The 13,670-nt window shown below is 37.2% G+C and overlaps 1 non-coding gene across 1 annotated transcript; it reads left to right on the top strand.

Moving 5' to 3' along the window:
* The first annotated feature begins 711 nt into the window (after positions 1-711).
* Positions 712-818, top strand: LOC122087747. Its single transcript, XR_006142824.1, has one exon. It is a non-coding gene; the product is annotated as a small nucleolar RNA R71 (small nucleolar RNA).
* The last annotated feature ends 12,852 nt before the right edge of the window (positions 819-13,670 follow it).

Here is a 13,670-nt window from a genome sequence, read left to right as displayed (position 1 = left end):
TTGATGGCTTGTTATTAGAAGGGCCATATTTTTTTCCAATTCACTTTTTCTATTTACCTCTCCAATGTTAGTAAACCCAGGGGTTTGCTGATAAGATGATAGGAGAGGGGCCCTAGGAAAACTAGCCTGAGGTCTTACATTTGACCTAGGAAAATTATTTTGGGAAAAAGATTATTGTGCAAAGGGAGGCCTTTGGGGTCTAGGTTGACCTTAATTATGGAAATTGGAAGGCCCTGCTTGGTTACCCTGATTTTAGGAGAAATTTGAGTGATTTCTCCATCCTGGATTATAGGTGTTACTATATGGATTATTCTGGTATAAGGCATTAACACTATCATTAGAAGTGCCCCAGAGGTGTTGGGGCATTCTTCTATGACATTTCTAGGGGACTGGCACCAAGCACAAATCTTAATCAAATTGACTGATGATGGCTCTCTGGGAACAGTAACCTCAATCCTCTTAATTAGGCTATCCAAATGGGCTTCCTTGGCTATTATCCCATCCACAGAATATCCTTTTCCTCCTATGGTTCTTTCATTCTCTTGGGTTGATTCCCACTCGCGGTTTTTTTCAGCTAAGTCAAATAAGAATTCCCATGCTTTTCCTTCATCTGTAAAGGATATGAATACCTCAGGGCACATAGACTCTATCATTTGTTTAGTTGGGTAATCAATATCCTCATAAATTATTTGACATAAATGTCATAAGTCTAGGCCATGGTGTGGGCATTCTTGGAGTAGATCCTTGAATCTCTCCATAAGTTTGGAAAAGGACTCACTAGGCTTTTGCCTAAACTGAAGGATATCACTTCTAAGCTTATTGGTCTTGTGAGTTGGGAAAAACTTCTTAAGGAAGACAACTGTGAACTGTTCCCATGAGGTTATGAAATTTTTGGGTAACCCATACAACCACTTCTTAGCTTGGTCTTTCAATGCAAAAGTGATAAACCTAAGCTTAACAGCATCATCAGAAAGCTGTTGGATCTTAATTAGAACACATACCTCTTCAAATTCCTTTAGAAATAGGTATGCATCCTCAGAGGTCAACCCATAGAAGTGGGGCAACATAGTGATGTATTGAGATTTGAGTTCAAAATTATTGCCCTAGGCTTGTGGTAGAACTATGCAGGAAGGTTGGGCTGTTCTAGCAGGGTAGAACCTATCTTTCAGAGATTTAGGTGAAGGGTTTTGATGTTGGTCTCCTATATTGAAAGGTTTTATAGAGAGCAAACGTATAGGGTCACTACTTGTTGGATCTCTTCTTTCTAACCGATTCTTAGTATTACGTACCCACCTAACACTCATGCAACAGAAAACTACCCACAACTAGAGTAAGATAAGCACAAAGGAATGGATAGAAGAAAAAAAAATTATGATTTTTTTTAATTTATTTATTTATTTTTGGGCTTTTTGGGAGCTTACCGGCAGGGATCCGGGGTTGCTCAGGTCAATTCCTGAGGTACTGCTACAGGGCGAAACCTGTCTTTATCATACTGTGAGGCATGACGACCTCCACTGATACAACTATTAGCAAGTTGTTTTTCTCAGGAATTCAATAAAAGAAAAGGAAAAAACAAAACAAAGTAAACAAAGCATTCTGATTTACCAAAAGAAAGTGAAAAATAACATGGAACTATCTCCCCGGCAACAGTATCAAAAACTTGTTAGGATTTAATATATAACCACAAGTATACGGATCAGTGTAGCTATGGGTCAAACACAGAGAGAACAATCACTTTATTTTTTTACTTCTTTTAATAATGCGAAAGTGAACCGATTAATGGTTGTGATCTAATTCTAATTACCGTCCTAAACATATGTATCTAAAATAACATCCTAACCATTCATCATCTAAGAATTTAAATACACAAGCCATGCAATTAAAATTAAATAAACAAATAGTTGAAAATAAACACCCCACGTAATTAAAAAGTAATGAAAGAAAAAAGAAAAAAAAATGCTGAAATAAAAATAAAGTAAAAGAAAGGGGATAAAGCTAGAGAGAGACTCACAAGTAGGTTTCTCTACTTAGCCCGAGGGATGCATCATAATATGAGCTTCCCTACTTGACTAGAGAGTCACTCTTACAAGGGTTACTCTACTTGGCTTTAGGGAAAGGGAGACAATTAAAATAAAAACAATAAAATGATGGTTCTATGGCTAGGAGGGGCAAAGCCAACACATACACTAACCATGAACCTTGGGGGAAAGGGATAGCAATAATGTAACGATTGAAACTAAAATCCCAAATTAAGAAAGAAAGGGTAGTTAGAAGAGGGAATGAGAGGGAGAAGAGAAGACTACTGAGGGAACCTACTTACTTAAACTTCAACCCTTGAACTGAAAACTTGATCAATTTGAGATACTACCACTACTAAAAACTAGATCTGGAATAAACCAAATCTAAAATTTCTAGGACTAGAGAAAACAAATCTGAAGAAAAAAATTGAACTTGAAAGAGATGCTTCATAGCTTGTTCTTGTCACCTAGAACTAAGCTTAGAACTAGAACTTGAAAATTACAATTTCAATTGCTTACACAATAAAAATAAAAGACTAAATCAAAAACAAAAGTGCTTACATTAATTGAATAAAAAGAACTTACAAAAGTCTTTAAAGCATAAACCTAGAACTACAGCTAGTGAAAGAGAAAATTAGAGAAAGAGAGAAAGAGCAACTAAAAAAAACCCTAGAAGAAGAATGAAGTGCCTCCTCCCCTTGTATTAATTCTATTATATAGAGAATGGGGTAGGGAAGTTAACAATTTTAGCTTCTAAACAAAAAATATATATTTTTTTTATCTTGTTGATGAGGTGGAGGAGAGAGAAGAGAGAGAATCGTAGGAAGTAAGGAATCTCTAACGATTTTTCTTCCTTTTTCCTTCTTTTTTTATTTTTATTTTTTTTCTCTCTTCTTTAAACATGGGTAACATCTTGGACGATTTTTTTAATTATTTTTTTCCTTCTTTTCTCCTTTCCTATTTTTTCTCTCTTTTTTTTCTATTTTTCTCTTTTATTTTCTTATTTCTCTCTCCTCTTGGTAAGAAACCCAGCCAAGAGGTTCGAACTTGAGACCTCCTAATAAGGAAGAGATTTTACACACTACAACTCACCAACTACGCTAGGTAGTTGTTATTACCAAAAATGAATATTTAATCACTTAAGGATGTGGTCCATCGATCCTTGTTGGCATTTGAAATATTCCTTATACCCCTAGGACAACTGCAGGCGGGTTGGTTCTGCATCTCGGTTCAGTTCTGATCCATTATTCTTTTTCTGGCCTGAAATGAATAATCACTTGTACGGTCGACCAAACAATTGTGTACTTTTAATTGAACACATCCATCTTGCTCAGAACATTCTCTTCACAACCTTGAAAAGAAATAGGACATCTTTAGGTGTAAAATTGGTGAGATAGCACCCAATAGTCTTTAAGAATTTGAAAATATAAAACCTACAAAAAGAGAGTAAAACCCAAGGTAGCTACATTCTAAATATATAAAATGCACGTTTTATTACCCTAGATTTCACACATAAATGTGCTCATCAGTTTTCTCAGTAGACTCAGACCCAGAGCCACTACCCGAGCCCGAGCTACTAGAGGAAGCTTCATAAGAAGAGGAAGCTGACTCCTGAGGCTTGAGACAAACCGTAAAGTCCCTAGCGAGCTTCACTATGGCTAATGGGAGTGGCTAGTCCAGTATAGTACCAGAGGATCCTACACACGGATCCATGGGATCCTTGGTGATAGGCTTAGTAGGAGGAACGAAAGAGGAGTGAGTAGTAACCATAACTTACTGATTAAAGTTGAAGAAGAGTATGCCAAAAACTTCGAACCGAGCTAAGCTAATACTCTAGTTGCTGCTGTGCCGAACACTTGCACAAAACCCCTCTGAAGAATGAAGGAAAGGGACTAAACAAAGGGCACTATTTCTAGGAAGGAGGGGTGGTTAATCAAACGGTCAGAATCAATCGATCATGATGACCAGGATGTGCAGGAGCTTCATCTCCCCGAGGTGAGAATTCACGTAAGCGCCACGCGTCAAGCCCAACATGATTTGTGCCAAAAATACAGTGCATGAATTTCGAGCAATCATTATGACACTTCGTACCTAAGAGGGGTCTAAAGGATAGACCCGATCCTCCAGACCGGGGGCTAATGCATCTAGGCTGAGTTCTAGCCTCAGCCACATCTAGGCTGAACCTCCACCTCGATCTCCTTGCAGGCGAGCTTTTGCCTCAATCTCCTTATAGCCAATTGCTAGCCTCGGTCTCCTTACAGTTAGGCTTTAGCCTTGGCCTCCTTACAGCCGGGCTTTAGCCTCGGTCTCCTTACAGTTGAGCTTTAACCTCGGTCTCTGGGCTTTAGCCTCGGCCTCCTTACAGCCAAGCTTTAGCCTCGGTCTCCATACAGTCGAGCTCTAGCCTTGGTCTCCTCACAGTCAAGCTCCAGCCTCGTCCCATACGGGTGAGCTCCCACCTTTGTCAACCTCCCAGGCGGCCACGGACTAACACGAACTGTAACCCACTACAACATGCAACCAATGGAACATGGGGGACTAGGAAATGCCATCCGTGGTTGATGCATGTAGGAGTATAACCACCCCCACAAAACTCGGAACAACTCCCACTCTAGAGTCCAATGCCCTCAGGAATTAAGGGAATAACCATTGGATCTTACCTAGAATCAGTGAATATTCATAGGATAGAACATAGTGGACTATTGGTCAAAGTTGGACTCTCAACGAATGCTACTTGGACTCATTGCCTATAAATAGCAAGGTAAGCCCCTAAAGAAGGATCGATCGCTCTTTTAATAGAAGATTCTCGTAATTGTTGTGGCGGAATTCTAACTTTGGCATCGGAGAGTCCCTCGTTGGGTCAGCCCGGCTCTCTTTTTGTCTGCTCTTTTATGCAGGTCTAACGTGGAATATTCAGTCTTGCAAGGGAGATCATTCAGTCAAATTTTACCATATCAAGGAGGGACGAACTCCTCCAGATTCCAAATTCCGTCCCTCACTTTCCTCTTCCTTCGTCATTTTTGCTTTCTTTTATTTTATATTATTTTAATAAATAATAATGATAAGGGACAGGTTGTTAGGTAGGTTAGTGGATAGTTTTTTATTTTGGTAAAAAGGGTTAGTGGATGGTGACATATTGGAAATAATCACTCATCAATATCCATTAATATTCCATTATTTTGGATTTGAATAGCCCTTCAGTTCGGTTTTGGTTCTAATCGATGGTTCTTGAGGTAGATCCAAAACCAAATCTAACAAAATTTAATTTCAGTCTTTTAAACTGAATTAGAACCGAATTTATTCAGTCTGGTTGGTTTGGCTCTATTCGGCTCAATCCCAGATTCGAATTTCAGTTTCAGATCCAAATTGACACCCTGACCCGAAGAAGAGTTAAACTCATGACCTCTTTATTGTAAGGAATTGGCCTTTGATAATTACTTCATCATTCCCTTCATGATTACCTTCATCATGATTTCGATCATTCCAAAACCTACTTTTCACTGTCCCCATCTCAAGCCTTAATACTCCACCATACCAACCTACCCTCTTCCCTCACAGAATCTCATGCCTCATCACCCTCCCTCACCATTGCGACTCTCCAACCCCCCCCCCCCCCCCAAAAAAAAATCCTCTTTCATTCATCAAGCCCATCACTGCCTTTCCATTAAACTTAACTCTAAATATTTTCTATTTTGGAAACCCAACTTGTCCCCTTCCTCTGAAACCAAAATTTATTTGGCTATCTTGATGGTTCAGTTCCTTAATGCTTCACCAGCCCTTAGCTAGTGACAACAAGTTGTCACCATCGTAAGTCTCTTAATCACCTCTCATTCAGAATAAGTTTTTTCCTCAATCATCAGTAAGACTACAAGTCTGGAAATTTGATATACCCTCACAACTGCATTATGTTATAATGGGAACACTCAAGATCAATATTTGGCATTTCAGGGAGCGAGAGAAAATAATAGTAAAATGAGCAAACAGAAAGCATACACACAAAAGGACATTTTTACTTGGTTCAGCTTTTGGCCTACATCCACGAGCAAAGACAAGATCAGTAATTCACTATGATGTAAACAGCACACAAATAGTGGTAGGACACTCTCTAAATACCTAAACCCCAATTACACCTAAATAAATACACTTACTGCTCTTTCTACAATTATCTCTCTCTTAACATCCTTCTCTCAAGAACAACCAACAATAGAGAACAAGAGATCCTACAAATGAGTACATGGGAAGACTATCCTTCACCCTCACTTTCGTCTAAACCCTTTGTGTTCATGCTACCTCAAAGATTATTTATATGCTAAGGGGAGGGGTTGATAAACAACGTGCACCGTCCATTTTCTTCAAACCATGTTAGGTGTAGCCATAGACTTCTTGTCTTTGGCATTAACTCCATGTGCAACATTTCTTGTTTCAAAGAAGGATGCTCCAATCAAGACTTTCTTGATTCATCTTTGTCTTCATCTTATTAAATCATCTTATTTAATACATGTAATGAGATGAAGATACCTTACATATCACATGCAGTTTCTCCTCTTGTTTTCTTCTTTTGTTCCCAATTTCCACCACCACCCCTTTGACTTATGGGTTGCCCATCCACATGGTGGAGCCCCACAACAACAATCTCTATCTCTTTATCATATGGGTGTATTTGAAAAATAAACTAAATAAAATACCATCATACAAGTCTTCTCCACATTAGCCCCTAACGAGGCTCTCAAGTGTTACGAATACTAGCACAAGGAGCATGAGACGTATGCCCCTCTCCTAAATTAGTCCACGAAGAAGTCTCAAAATTAGGAATAGACTCTTGATATGCGAAAGGATCATGGACATCAAAATTATTCATCACGATATTGCCCTGCAATAAATAAAGGTCATTCTTTCTCTTTCCTTGTGTCATAATGAAAATAACTTTTAAAACTCTTAAAACTTCACCTTGAGATGAACTTACGGTTGCTAGAGTCAAGAAAACCCAAAGAAATCAAATTCCTCTATAACTCTGGAACATACCGGACATCAGTCAAAATCCTAATAATACAGTCATGCATCTTAATTCAGGTTGTGCCTATTCCCATAATCTTATATGGCGTTACCTAATATGAAAATATCACCATTTATAGCCTGATAGGTGGCAAACCAATCCCTATCAGGACACATATAATAGGAACACCATAAAACAAGAACATTCCGAGTGCAAATATCACACGGTAATTGAAAAAACATTTTCGGTGTCTTCCATAACTCTAGCAACATCAAAAGGATCATCAATGGATTTATCTATTTTATTTATTTATTTATTTTTGGACAACTCACTTAATGTACTCCTTCTTATGATAATAGTAACATTCAGTATCTTGATTAGATCTAAATTGGCATTTATTTTCAAAACCTCTTCCTTTTTATATAATTAGGGCTTTAGCCTATTCATCCCTATTATTCTCAAACACCATTTTCTCAATTCCTAAGTTTAATGAAAAATTTACTTCTTTTATACTAATGTTATCTTTTCCATAGAGCACGGTAGTAACAAAATGCTCATAGGAAGAAGATAATGAACACAATAAAATTTATGGTGTTCATCTTCCACTTTAAAATCAATATTCTTCATATCCATAATTATTCTATTGAATTCATCAATATGCTCTTTAACGGGAATACCTTCCTTCATCTGAAGAGCGTAGAGCCTTTGTTTTAGGTGTATCTTATTTGCAAAAGACCTCATCATGTATAAGCTTTTAAATTTCAACCATATATTAGTTGTCGTGTCTTCCTCTATGACTTCATGCAACACCTCCTTAGTTAGAATAAGGTGAATCGCTCTACGCTTCTTTTCGTTGATATTTTTTTTGTCTTCATTGGTTATTGTTGTCGATAACTTATCATTTCCACAAGTGCCTTTTGTAGGTCTTTTTGAATCAAAGTATGCATTTTTACGCATTAAAGATTGAAACTAATTTTATCATCAAATTTCTCAATCTTGAATTTTGCCATCATCTTAAAAACTTTACTTGAAACACCTACTAACTCTGATACCAATTTGTTATGATGAGGATTCCCAATATCAATATTTGGAGTTTCAGATAGCAAAATAAAATGATAGTAAATTAAGCAAACACAAAACACACACACAAAAAGAGACAAAGTTTTATTATGTTTACCATCCCCTCTACACGTCATCATCTTGTTTGTGGAGCTATGTTGGGTTTGATCCCTAGTGATGGTATGTAGATAGTCAAGAAGTCTTATGCCTTGGTTTGCTCCTCTTTATATGTAAATGTGACATCCAAGAATACGACAAATACCAGACCCGCCTAGGAGATCGATGATGTTTCCTCACTAAGAATACGATAAGTACCAAGGGGGCTGGGAGATCCATGAGGATGTGCAAACTTTTGTCTCACATCGCTTAGGGAGAAATTACTGGGCTAGTTAATAGCGTCTAGCCTCCTTAACATGACACAATGCATTTTAAAGCCTTGAGGCCCATGGGCCAAAGAGGATAATATTGTGCACGGTTAATAGGGCTGGGGCAGTATATTTGTAATGCTAGAAGTTATTAACTAGCCCAGTAATCTCTCCTTAGGCGATGTGGGACTAAAGTTTGCATACCCTCACTGATCTCCCAGGCCCCCTGGTACTTGTCGTATTCTTGGTGGAGACATCTCACCGATCTCCAGGCGGGTCTGGTACTCGCCGTATTTTTGGGTGTCACAACTTTTCTCCTTTCAACACAACGTCCCTGCTGTGCCCCACAAGCTATCGGGGTCAGCTCTGATACCATTTGTAAGGCCCCAGCCCCATTGACCTTGGGCTAAAGAAGACAATATTGTGCAAAGTCAATGGGGTCAGGGCGTTATAGTAAATCTTTTATTTACCCATTTGTATGTACATATTAGATCCATGTCTATATCATGTTTACAATATGATGCTACTATATATTCGCATTCACCATATATCTCTGATAAGTTGTAAGACAAATACATACATTGTTATATATTCTACAATAAAATAGAGACCAACTTGTGACTGGACGTAAAACCTTCCAAACACACAAATTTGACACCTAGCTATCTAGAGCCTTTTTTTTTTTCATAAAATTAGAACTCAAAATATATAAAAAAAAAGAAAAAATTTGGTTATATGGTACAATTGATAAATAACAAAATTAAAAAATAAGGATCCATCTTTAAAATTATTCTTACTTGAACAATTAGAGTCATCAATTTCAACCAATGATGACACCCTCTACAGAAGGTTTAGAAATTTGGGCGGTACGGTGAATATGGGTTGTTCACAAATTTTTCTTGCTATACATGGTCCAATGCAAACCTTGAATCTCGAGCAACTGGGATAGCAGCAACATTCCTTATTTTAATATATCTTTCTTTGGTCCACAAAGCTAGTAGAAATCTAGGAATCCTTGCACATTTGTATTTTCACGAATTGTTAGCATTTTATCTTGTTGTGGATGCAAAAATGCCTGATTGTGACACTCAGCCCTAGTAACAACTGATGTCACAATTTCATCCTACCATAATAGACCAAATAGCTAATGAGTCTCTAACAAAAGTCATTGAATAATCTGGTACCGAAGGATTTCCTGAAAGGAGATACACCCTTCTAAAAGATGGGTCCAAGTCAAATTTTTTATCCAGACTAACCAACATTCCAGGATGGTCCCTATTTTAGACTCTTTCCTTTTAGAATATGGCAAGCTCGATGATAATCATTTTCATTTAATTTCAAAAGACGATGATCAAATAACAAAATCTTTTGTAATAACTTGATTGGTTCCTTTTGGCTAGTACTAACAACACCCATCAACTCGTTCTAGTTTAATCTCATATAATGCTAGAAATCTGTTTTAGGGGCCTTCCCATATGACATTTCATCTTGAGTTTCATCATTAGTTACCGAGAGAAGGTCAAAAACAGCATCTGCAAGATAAGTGATGTTTCCAATTTGTAAAAGTTTTTCTCATCATATGCAATAGCATTTGATCAAAATTGGTTAGGATGCTTCATCTAATAGAAATTTCATGAGTTGGCAATGGATATTGAGGCGAATTCTTAATACGACGAGCATCCCATAAGAATACATGCATACGGTATTGAGGAAGCCTAAGGCAATCCATTTGTCATCATTCTCAATCTTGCTTGATAATTCATAGCAACAAGACGATCAACAATATATTTCCTAAGAAAATCATTGCAAATTTCAAAATATCACTATTTTTTTCATTAATACAAACTTTGGTCTCAAGAAGTTGACAATATTCATAAACACCACCAATTAGTGGTTTTTGGAGTCCTCCAAAGGTGAATCCTTATTTCCAAAATGATTAAACCCACTAATGTCCTAGCAAGGAGGCCATCCACATATGATACCAATATGACTAAGAAGTGGCAAGATGTTTGATTTGACATCATTCACTACAAAAAATTTAATCTACTCTTGACAATTGCTAAGCTCTTCAATAGGCTCCCATGTGTCCCTGCTTAGTCCATAGATATAATCCAAATTTCTTACACTCATTTGGGTCACCAAAGCAAATGCCAAAAAGTATTCTCACTTCAAATTCTTTTTTGTGAACAGTGGGCCTATCCTCTTCATATTCTTCTTCTTTAAAAATTTAGATTTTTTTTTTTTTATTTTTCAAACAAAGAGAAGTCTTTGCATAGTTTCTCTCATTACTTCAACAATTCCAAAAGTCTTTTTCAATTCATTCTACACCTTAATTTTAAGGTGTCTCACCTTCAAGCTTTCATAAGCATATTTGTTAGGAAAATTATCCTGTATCACCCCTATTTTTAAACTTTATATGATATATCACCCTAGTTTTCTAAAAATATCAACCATACCCGTAAAGCCGAACACCATAAGTTTTGAAGTAAAAAAACCCTTTTGACCCTGTTATGCGTAACACCTCTCTTTGCTTGTAATTGTTGCATAATTGTTGCAACTCTAAGAAAATGTTGCATTAATAGCTTCTTCTTTTTCTTTTCTTTTCTTTTCTTTTCTTTTCTTTTCTTTTCTTTTTTTTTTTTTTTTTTTTTTTTTTTTTTTTTAGACATTAATAGCGTTCTTTAGTGAACCCTTATTATCAGGCCCCATCACCACCATGCCCTCCACCCTAACTGCCATCATCCATGACTGCTTCCTCCTCTCCACAAGACCTAACCAACTCCAACCACAAGTTACTACCCCCAACATCACCACTGCAACCCTGCCGCCACCAATCCTTCCTCTAGACACCTCTCTCCCCCTTGTTGGTACCATGAAGAAACTGCAGTCATCATCAATTCCTACTGTGAGAAATGATACAACCTCCACCGCGGAAACCTCAAAAGCCTCTGGCAAGAAGTCTCCAATAATGTCGGTTGTCACTGCCGCTTTGCCACCCCTGCTATTAATGCTACGTTATTGCCGTTGTTGGCCGCCTCCCCCATGGAATCACACTATCCCTCACCCCTCCCTCTCTCCTTCTCTTAACTGATGAAGGCATGAACTATTATTTGGAAAGAGAAGAAGCGAGGTTTTGAAAATCAACATCTGGGATCGAATCTACCTCTTCCTTCTCGATCTATCATCTGAGAAGAGGAAGAAGAAGAAGAAGAAGAAGAAGAAGGATCTGAGCCTCACCACTCTCACCTTTAAACCTCTTTAAAAGGATTCAAATGATGTCAAAAAACCAAGCTCAGCCACCACAACTGCCAAGAAACCACTCATCACGTTCCCAATTAAGTTCCCATTCGCTTTCCCATTCTACTATCATCTACGAGGACTTTGAAGAACCAGAATATCCAAGCCCTGAAGAAATCACTGCTATACATTGGAAATCAAGAAAAAGAATGATCATCAGTTGAGTGGGTTGTCATCCCTTATTTCAAAATAGAGTACCCACTTCTTGTCAATTACATTGGCATGATCATTGATGATAGTATCTTTGGGTTTAAAAAAATCATTGTATTGTAAAATATGGTTTTCAATCTTCAGTTTCAAACAATTCAACAATTCCACCAATATAATCCTGCTCTCCATCATTGCTTTTTGAGATTGTACACACTTTCGTCAACCTCTACCTAAATGTAATGACACCTTTCACGTAGAATCTCCTCTTCTTCTTCATAACTTTTAAATATAATCGATGTTTCTTGCACTAATTTGGGTCGCCAAAGCAAATGTCAAGAAACATTCCCACTTCAAATTCTTTTTCGTAAATCGTGGACCTATTCCTTTCATCTTCTGAATTTGGTATATTTCAAGCAAAGATAAGTACTTGCATAGCTTTTCTCATTCCTTCAGTAATTCTAAAAAATTATCTGGAGACTTATTTCACACCTCAGTTTCAGGTAGGTTCCACTTCAAACTCTAATAAGCATATTTATTAAGATCAACAACCCATTTGATAATAAGGTTTACGCCTGATAAATTAGCACCAAAGCATAAACCATTTGACAAAGAACCACAGTCAGATACATAACTAGAAATCTGATCTCAGCATCAAACTTGCATTCATATGTTGTACTATTTAAACTGATCTTGTTAAAAATTGTTGACAATGTTTCAGTACTAGCTTTGAATTATCTGTAGATATATTTGCAACTACTGAATAAACCATTGAATATGATATATCACAATAAAAGTCACCAAAAGGCAAGGTTCCTTTGTTTTCCTTGAAGTTATATATGGAGTAACTTGTATAATTCTTAGCTTAGAAACAATACAATCGAGTGGGTTGTCACCCCTTATTTCATAATAGAATACCCAATTATTGTCAATTAGATTGGCATGAACATTGATAATAGTATGTTTGGGTTTGAAAAACTTTTACAGTAAAATATAGTTTTTTATCTTCAGCTTCAAACGATTCAATAATTTCACCAATATAACCCGGCCCTCCATCATTGTTTTTTTGAGATTATACCCTCTTCCGTTAACCTCTGTCTAATTTTAGTGACACCTTACACGTATGACATCTTCCTCTTTCTAACCTTTTAAATATAATCAATGTTTATTGTACGCATTTAAGTATAGCAAATCACAACAAAAGTCACTGAGAGGCAAGTGTCACACCCCGCCTCCACTCACCTGAAGGCTGATGACATGGACATGCACACATATCCACAATCCATCCAGGATCCACGATGCAGTACTTTAAATGCATAAAATCATGAAATGATTCTACAATCACAAGATAATAATAATAGTCAAATATATATAACTGATGAAGTCTAATAATATTTACCATATTTACTAAAATGTTTTCGCAGCAGAATGCTAATTACAATTATGCCTCTAAGGCTACATATGATATGTAAACAAAATATAAAGGGAAGATGATACTCTCATCCTCAGCATGCTCCAAAAGCACAATCATTGCATACACAGCCATCCTTGTGCATGACCAACTCTTCATCCTAGAGGTCACCTCCGTAGAGGGCCGACTCCTCAGCCACAGTCTCTGAATGGTTCTCTGGATCCACATCTAAAAAGGGGCAATAACGAGGGTGAGCTTCCACGAAGCCCAGTGAGGGGTGCACACAAACATCTATAACAAATCATGAAATAAAATAATGTAAATGCCCAACCAAACCAATATGAATGCATTTATATGGATGCAATGCCATGATCTGGATT

This window comes from Macadamia integrifolia, chromosome 8 (genome assembly GCF_013358625.1).
Source record: "Macadamia integrifolia cultivar HAES 741 chromosome 8, SCU_Mint_v3, whole genome shotgun sequence".
Taxonomy (NCBI): Eukaryota; Viridiplantae; Streptophyta; class Magnoliopsida; order Proteales; family Proteaceae; genus Macadamia; species Macadamia integrifolia.
Note: the sequence above shows the minus strand (reverse complement) of the source record. Positions and strands in the feature narration are given on the sequence as shown.